Consider the following 19,478-nt stretch of genomic DNA (forward strand, 5'->3'; position numbering starts at 1 on the left):
AACCCCATCACATCATGGCTATCTATAAATGGAAAGGCAAGGCTCAAGAATACTGTCACGCCTGGCAAAACCCATTCTCATGATAGCAAGAGAACCAAGAACACACATGCATAACCATGCATGCCAAAACTAGCAAGGAAATCATACATGAAAATCGATATTTACAAGTAAACTCATTGTAGCTGCTTGATCCTGCTCTTCCTTGCTTGACCTTTGCTTCCTATTTTCCTTCTTTTCCTTTCTTAATCCAATGTTGAAGTGCTCCAAGAAAAATCTAAGTGTCCAAGAGTGAGAGAGAGAAAGAGAATAGAGAGAGAACTCCAAAATTGAACTAACCAAAAACCATGAACTGATCGTCAAAATCCTTTTTATTAATGTGGCCTCTATTTTCTTCATTTTCCCATTATTTTCCTTTATTTTCGTCCTCACATGCAACCTGTGACATGTCACCTTCCTTTCTCTTGATTTCCATTATTTCATAAATAAATTTCAAAAAATGTCATTTTTCCTTTCCAAATCCTTTTCCATTGCCTTTACCAATTTCCTTCTCCATAATAACTGAAATGAACACCCACAGTAGGATGTTTTTCCCAACATTTATCTTGGAATAAGTGTCCCATAACTGTGGATATTATTTTTCCTTTATTAACTTTTATTGCATGGAATTTTCACTAGGGTTGTTACATATGGCAGTAAAACAACACAGCCTAACCAACCATTATTAGGTGGGCCAACCTACTTGAATCAACTAGGTAACTCAACAAGGTTGGTCAATGAAGATTCTGGAGGCATCAAGCATAGGGGTGCCTTTTTTTCTTGGTGTAACCACATTAGTATGTGGATTTTTGTAAGGATGACCATTTTGTATACTAATATAATTTATGTATGATTGATTTTGGTAACATATATGATGTTCTCTCATGAATCCATGTAGGATGTTCTCTCCTGCAACCCACTACTAGATGCTTACAATCTGACAAGAAATTCACTTTGCAGGATGATGGAATTTAATTTTATTTAAGTTTCACCTACACCTGAAACTATTACTGATATTCAAGATCATGCCCTATTTAATGAATTTTATTTTAACTTACAACACATTGTACACAAATTCATGTAATAGGGTCTAATTTATCCACACTAATATATTAATGTTATTCAAAGATGGTGTCAGTGAGAGTCAATTCTAAATGGTCATGAACAAATAATTATTTTCCTTCAAATGAGATAATAAAATAATAAGAATCAAGATAATAAGAATATAATATAATGTCAAACAACAATAGTTCCACAACTTATTTTTGAAGAAAAAGCAATTGAACTCATTGATCATAGTCCTGAAGAAGAAGTAAAATCACATTCATGAAATCATAAAAGACACGGTGCGTAAGACTTTTTTTTAGATAAAAGCTACTCTCATATTGTTTTTTTTAGAGATATGGCCATTCGATTTTCAGAGATCAGGAAGCCACCAAGGAAGAGATGTTAATAGATTGGAAAGGAGTGAAAAAATATGTTAGAGTCAATCATGAAACCAATGTAGGATCCTCTTTGGTATATTTGTGCTCATCCTTCAAAAGCATTGAGAGTTCACCACAATGCCACCAAGGAGGAAGCTTTCCTTGGAAGCATGTCGAGACCCATAATGCCATTGAAGGAATTAATATTAGAGACATGGCGAGACCCATAATGACACCAAGGAAATGCTTCCATAGACTAGTGGTATTGACTTGTTCTCAAGAGAAAAAACTACAAGACAGAACGAAATTAAAACTTAACAGCCATTTTCTCTTAGAAAACTCTCTAGTCCGTTTGGTAAGTGAAATTCTGGGCTACAAATTTCACCTAGATTTGGTAAAGGTATCGTAGAAAATAGTAAAGAGGAGAAGAAGGTCACTGCAAAGAAAGGCGCTCAAAGTCTAACGAGGTCTAAAGTGAAAAATGTTTCTTCAAGGTCCCACTCTATCCCAAGGCCCAACAAAGATGTTGAAAACATAATTGCATCAATAGACTATGCTCAAAGTAGTAACTCTACCACTAACATGGTAAACAAGAAGCCCGATCACCAGAACTTGATTTCAAAATGAAAAATTCAGAGTAAGAAAAACAACTTGTCATCTACATAGAGAAAAGAGAACCTTACCTTGTTATCTACATAGATAAAAGACAACATTTATGGTTTATGATATGGGAACCCTACCCAAAAACCTAAATCCACAGAGCATAAAAAACAATTTTTATAAAACCCTACTAGAATACCCAAAGAAAGAGCTAAAATTCCCAATTGAAATAGTGGATTGAATGTTTTTAAAAACACAGAGAATCAAATTTTGTAAAAACCTACTAAAATACCCAAAGAACGAGCTAAAATTCCTAAAGAATGAGCTCAAATTCCCAACAATGGATTGAATGTGTTGCAAAACATAGGGTTTTGCTGGTAGGAAAATATTATCCAATGAGAGAGCCAAATAAGCCAATTCCATGCCCAAACGCCACTCCAAATCTCACCATAAGACTTCTGCAACAAATAAAGAGATTACCTAAAACATAAACACAATAAAATTAGTTCTGGAGCACCTGGTTGAAAATTTTGTAGCATTTTCAACCATAAAACTACAAAAACAACAACTTACTGGAATCTCCCACAAGTTCTATCGCAGTCCATAGGCCGTATAATTGACATAGAGAATAGGCCTCACTATAAACCACCAGTGAACTAGGAAAAAATGGCAGGGGGATGTGTGAACCCCCCTCGAACCAAAGAAAACAATGACATCAGTAATGGTAAAACCCACATGAACCAAGTGAAAAAACCTCAAGAGGAATGGTAAACCCCCCATGAACTAGGTAAAATAGCCACAGGAACAATGGTAAATCCCCCACAAACCTATCCAAACAACAAAAACCCTCGAGAAACACAGAAAAGCATGCACGGGTGAACTAGATAAGGCAGTTGGATAAACAACAGTCGGGGGGGCTCAGTGGCCACACACTAGGCTTGAACAAGAAAGAAAAGGGAATCAAAGAAAAATTGGAAAATGACATACCAAAAGCCCTAGACGCATAGTAGTTAGCATTTTTTAATGCACCCACCCACTAGGACATGTGGATGAACGTGTTGGACGGTTGTTACATACTGTAATCACTCAGTACTCCATGTGGTTGAACATTGTGGCAGGGAGGGCGTGCAACAATTGGAGTCCCTCCCATTGGTTAAAAACTATTTAATAATTTGTATATCATGGTGAGAAATGTGATAATTTAAATAATATCTATACATTTAGAGTATTAAATGCGCTCTTGTCATTATGTATTTATTGCTCTCCCTAAATTGATGGACAATCAATAAAATGCTAGTCAAGGAACACAAAAAATTTCATAGTTAGGTAATATCAAATTACAAATGAGATGCTGGTGATTAATGAAATTTATTCTGCAATGTACAATTTTTTGGTTCTCATTCAATTTTGTATTAGTATTCAAAATCTGTTGGAGTTGCAAATGTGGGAGAATCGCACTGTAGAAGTATTACATTGAAAATTTTTGTGTACATTTTCCTCTCTAGGTATTTTTTGTATGCAATTTACATGGAATTCTCATTCAATTCTTCACTTAAAATCTCATTCATTTGCTAGGAAAATTACTTAGAGGGGGGGGGGCGTGGCAGGGGGGGCATGAATCAATATTTTACCCACTTTCAATTTCAATTTCTTATTCTAATTATTATACGTCACTGTTGTAAAAGAAACTAGTGTATGTACGTGACTATTACTAAAGAAACCTGCATATATTCAGATAACTTATCTGATCATCTCTACAACATTAATCAGTGCATTATTATTCCATTATTCATAAATTAAATAGTAAGTATGATAAGTTAATAAGTAGATAGAACATAAACACACATAACCATATGAACACCGAGATTTTTAGGTTGAAACCAAATGTGGGAGAAAACCACCGCTGCTTTCGTCTATGTATTCTTCTTTTATTAAAAATAATCTTCTTACAATCTTATACTCATGCAAAATTTAACTAGTACACAGGCTCCTACTTGTAGAAGGCTACAACCTTCTCTCATTTTCCAGCTCATATTGGAAGGGAGATACAACCCCCTTTGTGAAGACTGTTATCCTCAGCTCTTTGTGGATCACTTTTCATAATGTTTCAAACTGGATCAACTCTCAACAATTCTGAGATCAACTACTCAAAATATTGAATCATCAAATCTTCTAATGTAACCAATTCAACTTGACCAATTCAGAATAAATCATACCAATGCATACCCATTCATCAAGTCAAACGCTATTATGAAACACAGAAGGTAACTGCTACCACTGCAAACCCTGACCGAACATGCATCATATTGCATATGCTACTTTCATTGATCATACATGCGTATGTATTTGCTTCTTCTGAACAATACCCACATATAGATCTCAAAATATTGATAATTGAATATGAACCACGGTGCTACTGAATTAATCACTCAAACAGACAGTGAAGCCAACATAAATCACTGAACCAAATACAAATTATCACACAACAATAGCATCACTTAGTCAACTTATAATTCATAATCAATTCAGCCCTAACAGTACTGTCAAACACAGATTATTATAAGAATGACTTCATCGATAAACAATAGTAAAAAAAAATAGAATAGATTAACCATTATCATCAACTCAACATACAAAACCCTAGTAGATGTACGCAACTAATATAATGGATATCCATATATATACGCACTTATCATTCACCACATCTGCATATAGATCTATCCATAGTGCAGAATATATACGCGACTATGGATCTCCATCTCCTTGTATAGCTTAGGCCTTAGCCAATACCTTAGGCCAATCTCTTCGTAATGCCGATGGTATTCTTTGACGAGACCAAATATTGGTTATTGTGCTCATTACGATGGACCGATACCATGGTAAAGACCCCTGGTATTAGCAATACCATGGTGCGTAAACTGTACGAAACTTTTCTTTACCATACTCGCGTATGTATGCGACTTTTTTCACAGGACCCGCGTATACTTTCCTAAACTTCATATTTATCATCTTTCTGTCTCTAAACTTATATTCCTTTTTCCATCTCACCTATATCGTCTACATAACCATGATTTTGACATCTTTATCAAGTAGGTTTCCATCAAGGACAACACATTATTCATAATGGCAATAGTCTTTAGTTTGTGATTAAGATTTTTAGTGCTATAATGACATCATTGATATCTTGACAATTTTTATTTGATGTAATATGCATTTTATTTAATATATTACAAAACGTTATAGGAAAAAGAAAAGAAAACGAATCTTAATTCTTGAGAGGAATTTATGATAGGAATTGTGAAGTTTCTGTCTATCCAAAATTTAATGTTAGATTTTCCTTATTTCCAAACTTCAAATTTTGTAATTGAACTATCCAAATACCAACAATTATAAGAAAGAATGGGAGTGGTACTGAGCTACTCCAAACATATGGGTAACTTACTATCAAGGGACTTATGATTGACCAAATGGTCCAAGCTGGACCCCAAATTCTCATGTAGGGTAGTCAAAGTTTGTTAGGGAGAAGCAAAGAATAGAGGAATGTTCATGTTGTTGTAGAGGAGGGAGCTAACAATAGTGTGTAGAAATGTTGGCTAGCCATGGACAAAGAAGTAGAAAATTGCATTCAATTTAAAGATAATTGTTGAGAATGGAAATAGAATCACTCATGGGTGATAATAGTGTGACTTTAATCATTGGGTGGTTGAAATCCTTTTGAGACACATAAGCCTATGTGGAGTTGTGAATTTACCTAAATGGGTAAGAAAAGCAGTGTGAAATCCTTCAAGATAAGCTAGAGTGTCAGGAGAAGTTACAAGTAAATTATCTAAACTAATAATGAAAGGAACAAGTAAAAGGGAAGTATCAAGGGGCTATTTGATTAAAGAATGACCCTCTTTGTGCTATACAGGTCCATTTTGGCAACATTGTGAATGGTAACAAGCCATAACTCATCGATTGAAAGGAAACATACTAACTAATAGGCATTATAATTCACATCCTTTTACATCCCCCTTTCCCTATTCTTAATTCTTTTTCACTTACCTACAACCCTACATTATTCCATTGTAATATGTCTATGTGGGATTTAGACATAAAGTTTTTTTCATTGCATTCCATTAGTACTTTACATAAATTTATAATAAACCTGGAAGAAGGATCTTATTTTTATTTATATCTAAGTTAATGTGCAAGGAGAAAGTGCCAAAAAGGTTTTTTTGCAGGTTGTAATGTTGCCATAGGGTGTATCTTGGTCACAATATTTGCTACTCAATCGCTGCAACTCACTACTGCGACTCTACTATTGCAACTCTTTGCAGAAGCTCTGGTGCCACAACTCTGGTGCTGCAACTATTTGTTGTAACTCTAGTGCCACAACTTTGGTACCACAAATCTCTACTACAACTCTAGTGTCATAACTCACTACTATGAATTTGGTGCTTCAATTTTGGTGCCACAACTCTGGTGCCATAACTTGCTATCACAAATGTGGTGCCACAACTCTTGGGTAACAACTCGCTACTGTAACTTTAGTGCCACAAATTTCTAGTACAAATCTTGTGCTACAACTCTCATAACTATGAGTCGACACAGAGACCATGATCCATTAGAACTTGTTGTTGCAACTCTATAGCTGCAACTCACTGTGCAACTCTTGTGCTACAACTTTTGAAACCACAAGTTAAGATTGGAACTTTGGATCAATATTGGACATGATTAATTGAGTTGTTAATAATTATTTTGGAATTATATATGTCATTTATTGTTAACAAACCTCATTTATTGTTTGCTAATTATTATCAAACCACATGAAAAAAAATATGGAAACATGTTTATTGTTTGCTAATTGTTAGAAAACAATATAAGAAACTTGTGGATCTCATTAATGGTTGTTATTTTTTTTAAACAAAAGTCATGTGTAAAAGAAGTTCTTTTGAATCATAATGAAATAATTTAACTATTAAGTTTTATTTTAATTGTAACTTATAATTTCCATAGTTTATGATTTGATTTTTTTTTTTTCCCTTTTTGCATATTTATTTCCTTGGCATATTTATGAAATGTTAATTCTTTTACTTAGCTTAGATAACTAAATTAATTTATCTTGTCAAAGTAACAAGTGTTGATAAATTCAACACTTTGTTCTATGAATTCATGCTTCACTCCAATAAAATATAGTGTTGTATAATTTCAGGAGTTCTCTTGAATCTTGGTTGTGTAATTTAACTCCTCAATTTCTTACTACATAGAATTTATTCTATTTACTTCTATAATTAATTTCTAGTTGTGTGGTTTTATTTAAGCAATTAATTATTCGAGCATGGTTGTATTTATTCATTTATCAATTTATTTACGTAATTGATTATTCATATCTATTTCTAATTTAGCATGTTTTCATTTCATATTGGCTTGCATTCATTTAAAATGTTGAATAAATGTGTTCAATGCAATGATTACATTACTTGGTATTAGTAAAGCCAATATCATTTGGTCAAGGATTAGTCCTTTCATTCATTTTCATCCACTTGCATGATTTATTTCCTATATAGATGGTTTTTTCTACCTATGTTGTGAGTTACAATGATAAGATTCCTAAGCCCATTAGGTAGGAGTGTGTTATTTCAATTCTGCAAGTATGTTTATTTTTCCAACTTATGTGTTTATCTTTTTGCAAATGGTTGAGATTTGCGCAAGTGGCCCACCTGTTTTTGTGGGTGTGTTTACTTTCATGTAAGTAGCTTTAGTCACTTTACTTATAAATTTGTAGAACCTTTCCAAGCTTGTGAACTATCTATACTCCATCTCAAAGGTAGTCATTGATACTATAACCATAAAATAAACGAACCAGGAAGTAGAGAGTGTAGCTTGCATATATAGTGTCTGGTAACTCACAAGTTTCATACAAGCCTTGAGTTGAGAATTAAATGCACAATCTTTTGGTTGTTTTTCTAAGAAATTAGAAGTGTAATTAAAAGAATCATCATTTTTTATGTAATTTCCATGGAGTTACCATAGGCTCATTTTCATTCTTTCATTAGTTTTAAATTCATGTTTTTGCAATTTACTTGTTTGTTGTAGGTCATTTAGATACGTTGATTGAATTATTAAATATTTTGTGCTGCAATAAGAGCCACCCGTACTAGTAACATTTCTTTTGTAGGAAGCATGAAATAAGGAAAGAAAAAGAACAATGAATGTAGATGAAACAAGGGGATTTCAAAGCCTTCAGAATTGAATATGAATTCATTATCAAGGTATGTGATGCATTACTGATTTCACGGAATTGGTAGCTTTCTACATACAATTGTGTTGTTATGGAAGTCATATTTTTCATTCTTCTCTCTCCTCTCTCCCTTGTTCATTTTTCCATCCACCAACCTATGATTATTTTTTGCAATAAACATGCCCTCTTTTTTTGGCAAAAATGTACACTAAATCAATGAATCAATGTTCAAGAAAATAATGGTTGGAAGAAGTACTCGATTCTACTTAATCAAGTTTGATTACATGTCTCATATCCTCCATTTTCTTGGTATAATACTATTGTAGGATTAACATGGGTACATCCCACATTTAGACCATTCACCTATAGAATTGGTGAGTACTATGGCTGGGTACCTATTTGATGGTTTGATAGATGAGAACGTTCCCATAGGATGATCAATGGTTCAATCTATACATCAAGGTTGATGTTGGGCCCTGGAGTACAAAAATTTCCTTATCAACCTATACCAATACACTATTTTTTGGCCCAAAGGTATGGTTGGTTCCAAACTAGTGTATTTCTCCTAATCATAGCCTTGCAAGTGAACAATGGAGTGTTGACATTTGATAGATATAATCCAAGCCCCCTCCATAGACTTTTATGTTTCATTTTCCCTAACTATTTCTTGGTAAATGATTGTTACTTTATGAATAATATACGATTAACATTGATACATCCCATATCTATATCATTCTCCTAAAGAACTGGAGAGCACCACGGTTAGGTACCTAGGTGTCTCGTTAGATGGGAATGTGTCCATAGGATGACATATAGTTCAGTCCTAGTTGATGTTCGGCCCTAGAGTACAACTTATTCCTAATCAACTTATACTAGTGTTTGGAAGAAAGGTATCATTGGTTCCGAACTAGAATATTTCTTTAAATCACAATCTTACAAGTAAATGATAGGGGAATCATCATTCCAAAACCAATTTCGTACTTACATAAGAAATTAAGTTAATTTTTTTATGTAACATTGTTTTTTTTCAAATTCCTTAAAAAAAAGTTCAACAACATCGTATTCTAAGTAATGTGGCACTCGGTGGAATCCCATGATGGTTATGTCAATATAACACCTGAAATAAACTCCCATATTGTAAATAACATGTACATATAAAACTTAGGTTGGTGAGCAGGTACATTTTAATTAGGTTGTTGAGTAGAAGATTACTTTTGGGGCTAGCGTGCTTGTGTGCATGTGTGTGTATATGCTTTGGGGCTAATGTGCCCATGTGCAAATGTTTTTATCTTTTTTGAGGCCAAAGAGCTTGGTTATGTATGCATGATAATAAAATAAATCAATGCTAAAGGTCAATTTTGACAAAAAGAGTATGAGGGGCTAAGATTCCATGTGTATTAAACAAAGACTTCTTTGACTTAATAATTACTAAAGCGCGCATGTTTTTAACAAAAATCTATTAGATGACTTTGAGGGATTCCATGTATTATGAAAGGGACATGCACATGAAAGTAAGGATGTTGGTACTAAGGACAAATGCATACTTGAGAATTTGTTTGGAAAAATGGGGACTAGACACCTTGGTGGAAAAAATATGGGATGACCCTATGATAGGTGGGATGGGTTCCTTAATGTGAGGTCTTGGAAACCCCTAAGGGTAGCATGATTCCTACAATCACATGTTTTGATACATTCATATCCAACCAATTTAGGTATTGTATAGGTAGTGGTACACCTTGAGGGATCACAAGTGCAAAGAAGGGGGTGCACTACTTGGGTATGGGGCTGAAGGGGGATGTGAGCCTGTAGGTTGGAGGATGTCAGGGTTTAGTAACTTGGCTCTAATTTTTTATGGTATTAGACATGTACTTGGTTTTGGGTAAATTTTTTCATCATGGATTCAAATCCCCTACTTAAGGGTGACACATTATTGCGAGAAAATGAGCAACATGGCCTGTGGCTAGGAGGAACATCTAAGGTTTACAAGTAGTTGGTAGTTTGTATCAAATAAGTGCTACTATTAATGTTAATTGTAACTATGCTATAATTAAATATGTTGTTTTCCTCTGTTGAATGTGAATTTTATACTTAGTGATATTTTTATGCAATTATATCCCTACAAGTGAGTGCATTGCATAATTGAATGCATTAGACACACATAACATAGGTCACAAGAAGTAAAATAAATGATTTTTTTTTATAATTCGACGTTACATAATTTCTTAGGGATATGAATATGGCCTAGAAGGTGGCTAAAATTCACCATCATGTGGTTGGGTGTGTTACAGAGTCGTATTAGGGCCCAGATTTATAAAACTGAGGCAATATGGGTTAATATCCATCACGAAGAAAATCATAGATTGGTGGGTAAGCATTTGACAAAATTTGTAGGGATTGAAAATTATAAGAATCCTAAGTTTGTGATGAAAATCCACTGAAATGGTAGATATACCTTTTGATATTATTATTAAAGACTTTGAAAATTTCATATTAGTGGATAAATTTTAGTAACAGAGATGCCAATTTTGTAAAGGTGAAATTTCATGAAAGTAAATATTATTAATGAAAGGAGAATAAAAAAAATAAAAAAATAAAAAAGTTCAAAAGTTTCCATATGATGATGTCAACAGTGAGGTGGTCGTTGATTGCGTATATGGAGGAGGTCAAGTGGTAAACCAGTGGCATGAATATACACAGTCAGGTGAATGAGGTGCACTAAAATGTTTTGTTTTTCATCAAATGATGTGCACTGTAGTCATTGATCTCATGTAATGCTAACCATTGGACCCATCAAGTATTATCTACCCCATTGACCAAGCAATAAAATTTCTCCCAATATGAATATATGTCGTCCTATGCGACAATCATGAATCATTTGATCCATTGGGTGGATTGCGTACTATAAATTTATACACTACTTTCCACTGGATGTCATTTGTGGACCATTAATTACATTTTCTCATGACTATTGGATCCATCGTCTTAAAAACTATAACTTATGGAATGTGAAACTTTCCACACAACATGGATCTATGCCATTTGATTAGAGTGATATTAGATGTTAGATCCACCAAATGAAAAACCTCCCTATAACCTTTATGCATGTTCAAACCTAATAATAATCTAAGCCATTGATCTACTCCAAGACCAATCACCAAATTTGTCATTGAGCACGTCAGTCGTTGTGCGGTAAAGGTGGAGAATGAACCCTCGCATGTAGATGTATCCAATCAAGCAATGCCACATGGAATGTCCCATGTGAACTGTGGAGCCTAAGTGGCGACCAAAATGAAAAGCGGAAACCTGCATGTATGCTAGGCATGTAAGGAAAGGCATGTGAATTTAGTTCATGTCCAATGAGAACTAAAAACTAAGTATACCCAAGAAATTAATTTTTAATGGAAGAAAAGCACCCAGAGAAGGTCCATTTGACTGAAAATAGTTTAGGGTAGAGTTGTTAAAATATTAAAGCATGTGTAGTAGAATATAATTTTATGATTCCATAATTACTTCCTAATTAATTTCAAGGAAATTTTCTAATGCCACCGATATCATTAAGTAATTACAAAAAAATATAAATTGTAAATGTAGTAGAAATAATAAAGATCATAGAAAGACAAGAATTCACAATGGACACAATATTTTTACCTTAGGAAACCCAACCTTGGGAGAAAATCAAGCAATCTCTTCTTGAGCATAAATTTTATTTTTAGAAAGGTTTACAAATTAAAAATTTGTCTAGAAATCTATGCCAAAATTACAAGTCAAAAATTCAGTCAAACCCAGTCAAATTGTTGCTAGTCAAAATTAGTCAAACCAAAAAAAATCAACTCAAAAAATTGTGGTCAATGCTAGTCAATGACCTATGGTCAACTCACACGTGCAGAATGTAGTCACACCCAGACATGTGGACTATGGTTAACCTTGTGGTTAAATTCAATCAACGCCTTGTGGTCAAACTAAGTCAAACAACAACTGTCAAACTCAAATATACAAATTAGTCAATGTTGGCCAAATATAGTTAGCTTCTCTCATGTGTGGAATTCGTTATGTTGGTCAAAATTGGTCAAATAGATTCACACACGTGGCCTCCTAGAGACAGATACAATGATGAAGAAAAAAAAATATGATCTCCAACAACAAATTTATCCTTGGCTGAATTTCTCCTCCACTAGAAAAGATATGAATGAGCTTGCTATGTTGATGATTGGTCTCCTCACATGCTTATATATTTCTATATAGATCTAATTTTAGTGGAGAACCATAAAGACACACCTCATCACAAGAAACCCCATCACTTATGGATCCTTTTTAACAACTCAAAATTAGACTAGAATTGTTTATTCCAATAGTTGGTAAAAACAACATTAGATAAACAAATCAAACTTTCTCTATAAAAATATAGATCCCTCCATCCTAAAGAAATCAATGTGAGCATCGAGGGTCATTCTCCCCTAGCCAAATCAACATGTCCCCATGGGAGAACGATTTCCCTTGGGCCATTCAACCCTAGCCAAGTCAACATGACCCCTTAACTAAATGTATCATTCCCAACTAGTCAAATTGGTATGACCTCGTGGAAGAATGTCTACCTAATGCTGTAAAAAAATAAAAACCCTCTCTCAACAAGGGAGACATGTTGCATCATGCCAAGCTTTTATACGAAGTATACAAACTTCCCCCTAGACTAAATATTGGTGAGAATGTTCGTAATCTTCTCGTCCATGGATATGTTTTGGAGCTTCATTGATCCCTAGTGCACCATGTATTAGATGAGGTGATATTTGATATTAATGTGCTTCGACCTATCATGAGACACTAGATTTGCTAAAATCTTGAAATATTTTTTATTATCACAATAAATCAAGGTTATACCTAGTACTAGATTAAATAGTCTTGCAAGTAGTTTCTAAGTCCACACTGCCTCCTAACTTATGACATTGGATGCGATATACTCCTCTTCTATTGTATTAAGTGTGGTAGAAGTTTTCTTCTTACTAATCTAGGATATCATAGCTGATTCCAAGTTGAAGCAACACCCCAAGGTGCTCTTTCTGTCCACTTCCCTCCTAAACCAATCAAAATCAACCTCACTTCACCACCAGATAAATTCACATATCATATCCAACTATACCAGGCGAGTACCTCAACACATGCTTCACTGCAACCTAATGTACATGCATTGACTCAATGATAAATTGGCTCAAGGTATTCACTACAAAGAAAATATTTATCCTAGTGTTAACCAAGTGCATCAAGGATCCAATTAACTACATGTACATAGTGGGATCCACCAAATATGGATTTGAAGCATAATCACTTAGCTTCTTCAGATTTGTCACCATAGGTATAGCCATGGAATTCTAGTCTATCATACTGAATCTTCTCAAAATCTGAACTGTGTACTTCTCTTATCTAAGGAAGATCTCACCTAGCCTTTGCCACACCTTCAATCCAAATAAATAATGCATTAAGCCAAGATAATTGATCTTGAACTCCAAATTCAACTCCCTCTTGCACCTCACAGTGAGCCTCTCAGCTGCAATAAGGAACAGATCATCAACATACATCACCATGATCAAAGGATCACCATCAACATCCTTGTAGTAAAGGTTAGGATCGACATCATGTTTGGCGAAGTCCAAACTCATCAAGTATCCATCAATCTTGGAATACCATGCCTTCAGTGCTTGCTTGAGTCCATAAAAATCCTTCTTTAATCTGTAAACATGGGACTCCTTCCCATGTATTGCAAAGCCCTTTGGTTTGTCTATGTACACTTCCTCCTCAATCACACCATTGAGGAACATGCGCTTTACATCCAATTTTTGTAACCTCCAAGGTGTTAGTGTCGGTCTTGAAAGCCCTCCATCAGTGATCAAAACTCTTTGCATTTGCATTAGTAGGTGTCTCATCAGTGTCAAATTTTTGCATCCCGTTAGGCATGCCATAACCCTGATGGAGGAGCTGGTCTATTTATACCCCTCTTGGTTTTGCTGGATCAGGTCATATCAGTCATTAATTTCTTTCAAGCTTGTCTTGTTTTGTCTTGAGGTCAAAGGTCCTAGGTCTAGGGTTTTGGTCATTTATCTCTGCAAGGTTATGTCTTTGAAAGTCCTTGAGTGCCCAGCAAGCCAGAGGGAGGATTGTAAACATGTTTCTTTGATATTTTCATCATGTACAGTTCATTTTTAACCTTGGATTTAAAAACTCTGTTTTTAAAGCCAAGGTCATGTTAAATTTTTGTAAAAAGAATGAAATTCCAAAAAGTCTTCAAAAAGGCAGCAATAACCCTGGTCCCCTTGCCACAGTCCCTCAGATGATCTACCTGCAAAAAGAATCAAGTCAAAGCACTCAAAAAGTCAAATTCAGAATAAAGGAAACCAAAAAATCAGTGTTTTAAAAAGTGTCAAAAATAAACTTTATAAAGTGGGTTTATGGATGAAATTTTTTCAAATGAAGTTTATAAAGGTTCAACTTCCCACCTTTTACTCTTATTGTGCATCCCAACGATTGAAAGAGTGGTTTGAGAGAGTGATTGGCGAAAGGAGCAAAATCGCAGTGATTTCGGGTAGCAGAGTGGTGCGCGACCCGTTGAAGGAGGTGCACGACCTGTTGGGTGGTGCGCGACTCGTCCAGAACCCCTCCGCAGTGCAGAATTACTACGGGCGCGACCCGTTGGGAGGTGCGCGACCCGTTTGGAGGCCTGCGTGACCCGTTGAATTGTTTGCCTCCAAAAATTCAACAGAATTCCTCAATCTCCCTTCAACTCATCTCAATTGGTCGAGGTAGGCTCTTTACACATGGTTTTTGAGATTGGTGATGGATGTAAGCCTTCATGCTATGATTTTAACCTCAAAACTTGCAAATGAATAGATTTATATGGCTGCAATGTTCATGACCAAATTGTGCTAGGGTTTATGGTGTTTCAAGCTGTTTTTCCCTTTGATTGGTTTCCTTCCCTTCCCTTTTGCCCACACTCATATGTACATTTCTTTTCCCATAATTATTTTATAAATGAAATACAAATCCCCTTCCCATCCCTAAATCACTAAAAATGAAAACCCTACCCCTCTCCCAAAGCATCAAAAACAAAACAAAGTGAAAACCCTAATTCCCCTCTACCATATGCATATGCAAGATAACAAAAACTGTTGGTAAAATGTCAACATGTTTGGTATATGGTTTCCCTTTTGTTTTTCCCTATTAAACATGTATGCATATATTCCCATGTTCACTTTATGCATGTTTTTCCCATATGCAATAATCTTTGCAAATGATTTCCCTATTACAAATATGTGTTCCTATATGAATATGATTTGCAAAATTTCCCTTAAAAACTCCCTGTATTTTTATATATTCCCATTCCTGGTTAAACAGTTCCCTCCCCTAACATTTCCCTCATGTTTGGTTCCCCTTGAAACAGCATAGATTTCAGCACTTTTTGCAGGCAGAGACAGCAGTTCAGTTTGTCCACTTTGCTCCAAAACCATGTCGGAAACTGAAACTTATGAGCAAAGTGATGACCATTCATCATCTACAGAGGTTGAGGAATAGAGGAGGCCTCGTAGAGGGGGTAAGGGAGGACATCATAAGAGGGAGGAGCATACTTCTTTGGCAGAATTACAGGCCTGTCCTTTGGCAGTGAATTGCTTCCAGTACATGTCTTGCTATCAGTTTTGTGAGAGGATCTCTCGGATTCAGCATCATAGAGAGTTGGCCCGCTTGTTTGTCTTACACCTCCATGATGGACATGTCACTCTGGCAGGGGTGAACTTCACACTGACACCTAAGGTGATCTCACAGGCTACAGGGATACCAAATGTGGGTGAGGTGTGGCCTAAGCGCAGGTTGCTTGATTTTGTTCACTTTGAGCCCTATGTCCGGCCATCATTTGTGAGACTTTTGACGGGTGTTTTCCCATTCAGATTTCTCCGGAGCGAGTATGCTCCCCTCATGAGGCTTATTATGCATTATTTTACCTGTGAGGGCAGATTTTCACAGGTGTACTCATATCACATTCGCCTTTTGATGCATTTCACCCGAGTGAGGATGATGAACATCCCGGTCTTCTTGTTTCATAACATTCAGAGGATGGTGCCCATGTTGCAGAGGAAGACCCCGGCCCAGCAGTACAGGAGCCTATGCCATTATGGTTTGATTCAGCTCATAGTCTCACATCAGTTGACTCAGCAGGGCATCTCATGGGAGGAGTTCATCTCCCGTGAGTTTTTCACAGTGCCACCTCACCCACATCAGGAGGTCATTCATGAGGAGGGAGGACCATCTCAGCAGCCCGATGCCCCCGTCATCCGACATGTTAGCTCCACTCCTTTGGTCACTTATCAGAAAGGCCCAAGGGCCTTATTTGCAGCAGCTAGGCGAGTACTATCTCCACAGCAGGTGGAAGGGGTCTCGCCTTCATCTTCAGCTCAGCGAGTGTTATCTCCACATCAGGTGGAAGGGGCCTCGCTTTCTTCACCAGCACAGGTACTGCAGAGGGGCAAAGAGCCCATGGTTCATGAGGATCCGGTGATTGATCTTGAGGCCAGTTCTCCTAGCCAAGAGGCGAAGGAGATCATTCAGCATCTCAGGGCTGAAAATGATGTTTTACAGAGGAGACTTGAGGGTGCTCAATGGACTATTACTTACTTGGAGCAGCGGAATACACAGCTAGAGGAGGAGAAGTCACTTGATGAGCTATGGAGGATTCGTAGCGACCGAGTCTTGAACCGTAGGAGGCCCGGTGATCCATTGCCTGCTGATCGAGAGTCACTGCTCATTCAGGAGAATGCCCACTTGGAGAAGCTGTTGGCTAAGGCCAACCAAGAGAAAAAGCTATTGAGAAACATGAAGAATCACTATTGGGCAAGAATGCATGTATGTAAAGCCAAGATGAAAGTGTTCCAAAGAAGGTTGTCCGAGGCTCTTAGGCGGAGGAAGAAGACCAATCCACTCTGTATCTTGGCTGAGGCATCCATCAAAGATCATGGCACTCACTAGCATCAGCTACAGCACAAATCCCAAAAAATTTTGAGAATTTTGGGTAATTTTGGTATTTTTTGGAAATTTACAGGTTTTGGCTTCTCAACGGGTCTCACCCCCGGTGAGACCCTTTGTCATCGTAGCTCCGTTTTGCAAAAACTCAACATTTCTAGATTTTTCATCCAAATTTACACATTCCTATGGATGGATTTTAGTTTTTATTGGGATTTGGGCCTCCAGAAGGTCAAAATACATGCAAAATTTGACTTTCTGCCCCTTTTTTGAGTTGCAGAAGCAGTCTTGGGAGAATTGCCTTTTGACTAGGCCAATGACCTCCAAATTTAAAAATTCTAGTTGGGTTGGAAAGTAGACTCAGAGACCTTTCCAACGAGCTATCCTGAACGCAATTCGGACACCGGGAAGGCCTCCAAACAGAGCTCCAAAGTGCACGACCTGTTAAGGAAATGTGCGCGACCCGTTGAGGAAACTTTGCCAGATTTGACCAGTTCAGCCCAGAAAACGCAGTTTGGCTCCAGTTTGAATTTTTGAGGTGGATGGTGGTCCTCTTGGATGTAATTGTGACACTTTTTGGATATTTTTACTCTTGTTTAACTCTTCTAGAAGATTCTTGCATGTAAAGGGTAAAAATTGAATGTATGAACTGGTTTCCAAGTTTATAGAGGCAAGTTGTTTTGACTGCCTATTTTCTAGTGCTTAGTTTAGAAGTGGTTCAAACAGCTCCTAGGATAGTGAGCTCGACCCATGGAGGCAGGGAAAGAGGTTAGATCATCTATATTATGTACTTTCTTGCTCATTTTCATGGTTGGACTCTTGAGGGAGAAGCTATCATTGTATATTTTCACTGTATCTCTGCAATTTTTGGCTAAGGAAGACCAGGGTTTTGCAGTCATCTTTGGGATTCTTGTGGACTCATGTGTTGATGGTGTGTTTTCTCAATGTTCTTGTAAGCTTTGTTATGTGATTCATTTCCTTTCTTTACTGCTGCACATTAAACAAATGAAGTGTTAAAGTATGAATTCATGCTAGCCATGCTCTGCTTTTAAATTTGTTTAATTTCAATGTTTTCTACTGTTTAAGGAGAATTCAAAGTATTATTTTCTCTCCTTAGCTCCTCACCGGTCTTTTCCATCCACTCACCTCAGTCATAGGCATCAATACGGTCTCCTACCTCGCCCCAAAGAACCCCCTGCAGAAACTGTGTCAAATCCCCGCACCCAAAATTGCAATTCCTCAATTTGCCACCAAAACCCCAAAAAACCCCAAATCAACCTTTTTAATCAGTTTACTAGCCTAATATCAGTCTTACCTAGTTGTTCATCTCATCCCATTGAAGATCTGCAGAGATTGACCGGAGAGAGCCTTCTCTTGCCCCGTAGGGCTAGCTACGAGGCTAAATGGTTTGATGTAGCCTTGAGGTTTACCTTTCTCAGCCTGAGGTGAAATTTCAAGCGCTAACACAAGGCATAACTAAAGCAAAAAAAATAATAATCTCAAATGAAGTGTACCTGATGACTGGATCCAAATTCTCCTCATAATCCTCTCTCGCTTTCTGAGAGAACCCTATCACTACAAACCCAACTTTTTACTTATTGATGCTACCATGATATTATAGATCCACTTGGAAGTCACTACTGACTTCCCATTTTGTCTTAGAACTGTCTCTCGCAAAACATTGTTCGTGATGGAATGATTCTCCTACATCATGGCATCTATAAAATCCTACTAGCATGTTGCCTCCTCATAACTAGAAGGTTTATAATCAATGATGTGTCTCATCAATTCCATATAACGCAAGAACCTTTTTGTTTGTTTTCTCTATCTGGAAGTACCATTGGGATCTACATGTCTCTGTGCATCTTGAAAAGTGTCACGAAGCCATGTCGATCTCTTCCTGGTCCTAATAACATCTCTAGGAGAGTCCACTGGCTCTGTTGACTCTTTATGAATGGAGGTATCAAATTCACCTTCCTTCCATTCACAGAGAGTATCCTTCTATCACCAACAGCCTTTCCCCGCACCCACCATCCCCCACAACCACTTTCTTTCTTTCCCCGAAGATAAACATTCCCCTGAAAAATAATACTATCCACCATTCCTATTTCTTTCATTAGCCCTGTACTATCCCCAACCTTTTCTTATAGACTTTAAATCACCCCAACATAATTCTTGACTTTCCTGCCCTACCCAAC

At 36.6% G+C, this 19,478-nt stretch overlaps 1 pseudogene; it reads right to left on the reverse strand.

The window, feature by feature from the left end:
- The window catches only part of LOC149153173 (COP9 signalosome complex subunit 1 pseudogene), a 68,267-nt pseudogene extending 54,174 nt beyond the window's left edge, over positions 1 to 14,093 (reverse strand).
- Positions 14,094 to 19,478: the final 5,385 nt, after the last annotated feature.

The sequence above is a fragment of the Pinus tabuliformis genome, chromosome 9 (genome assembly GCF_031772625.1).
Source record: "Pinus tabuliformis cultivar Carrire ecotype Pingquan chromosome 9, CPIR1, whole genome shotgun sequence".
NCBI lineage: Eukaryota > Viridiplantae > Streptophyta > Pinopsida > Pinales > Pinaceae > Pinus > Pinus tabuliformis.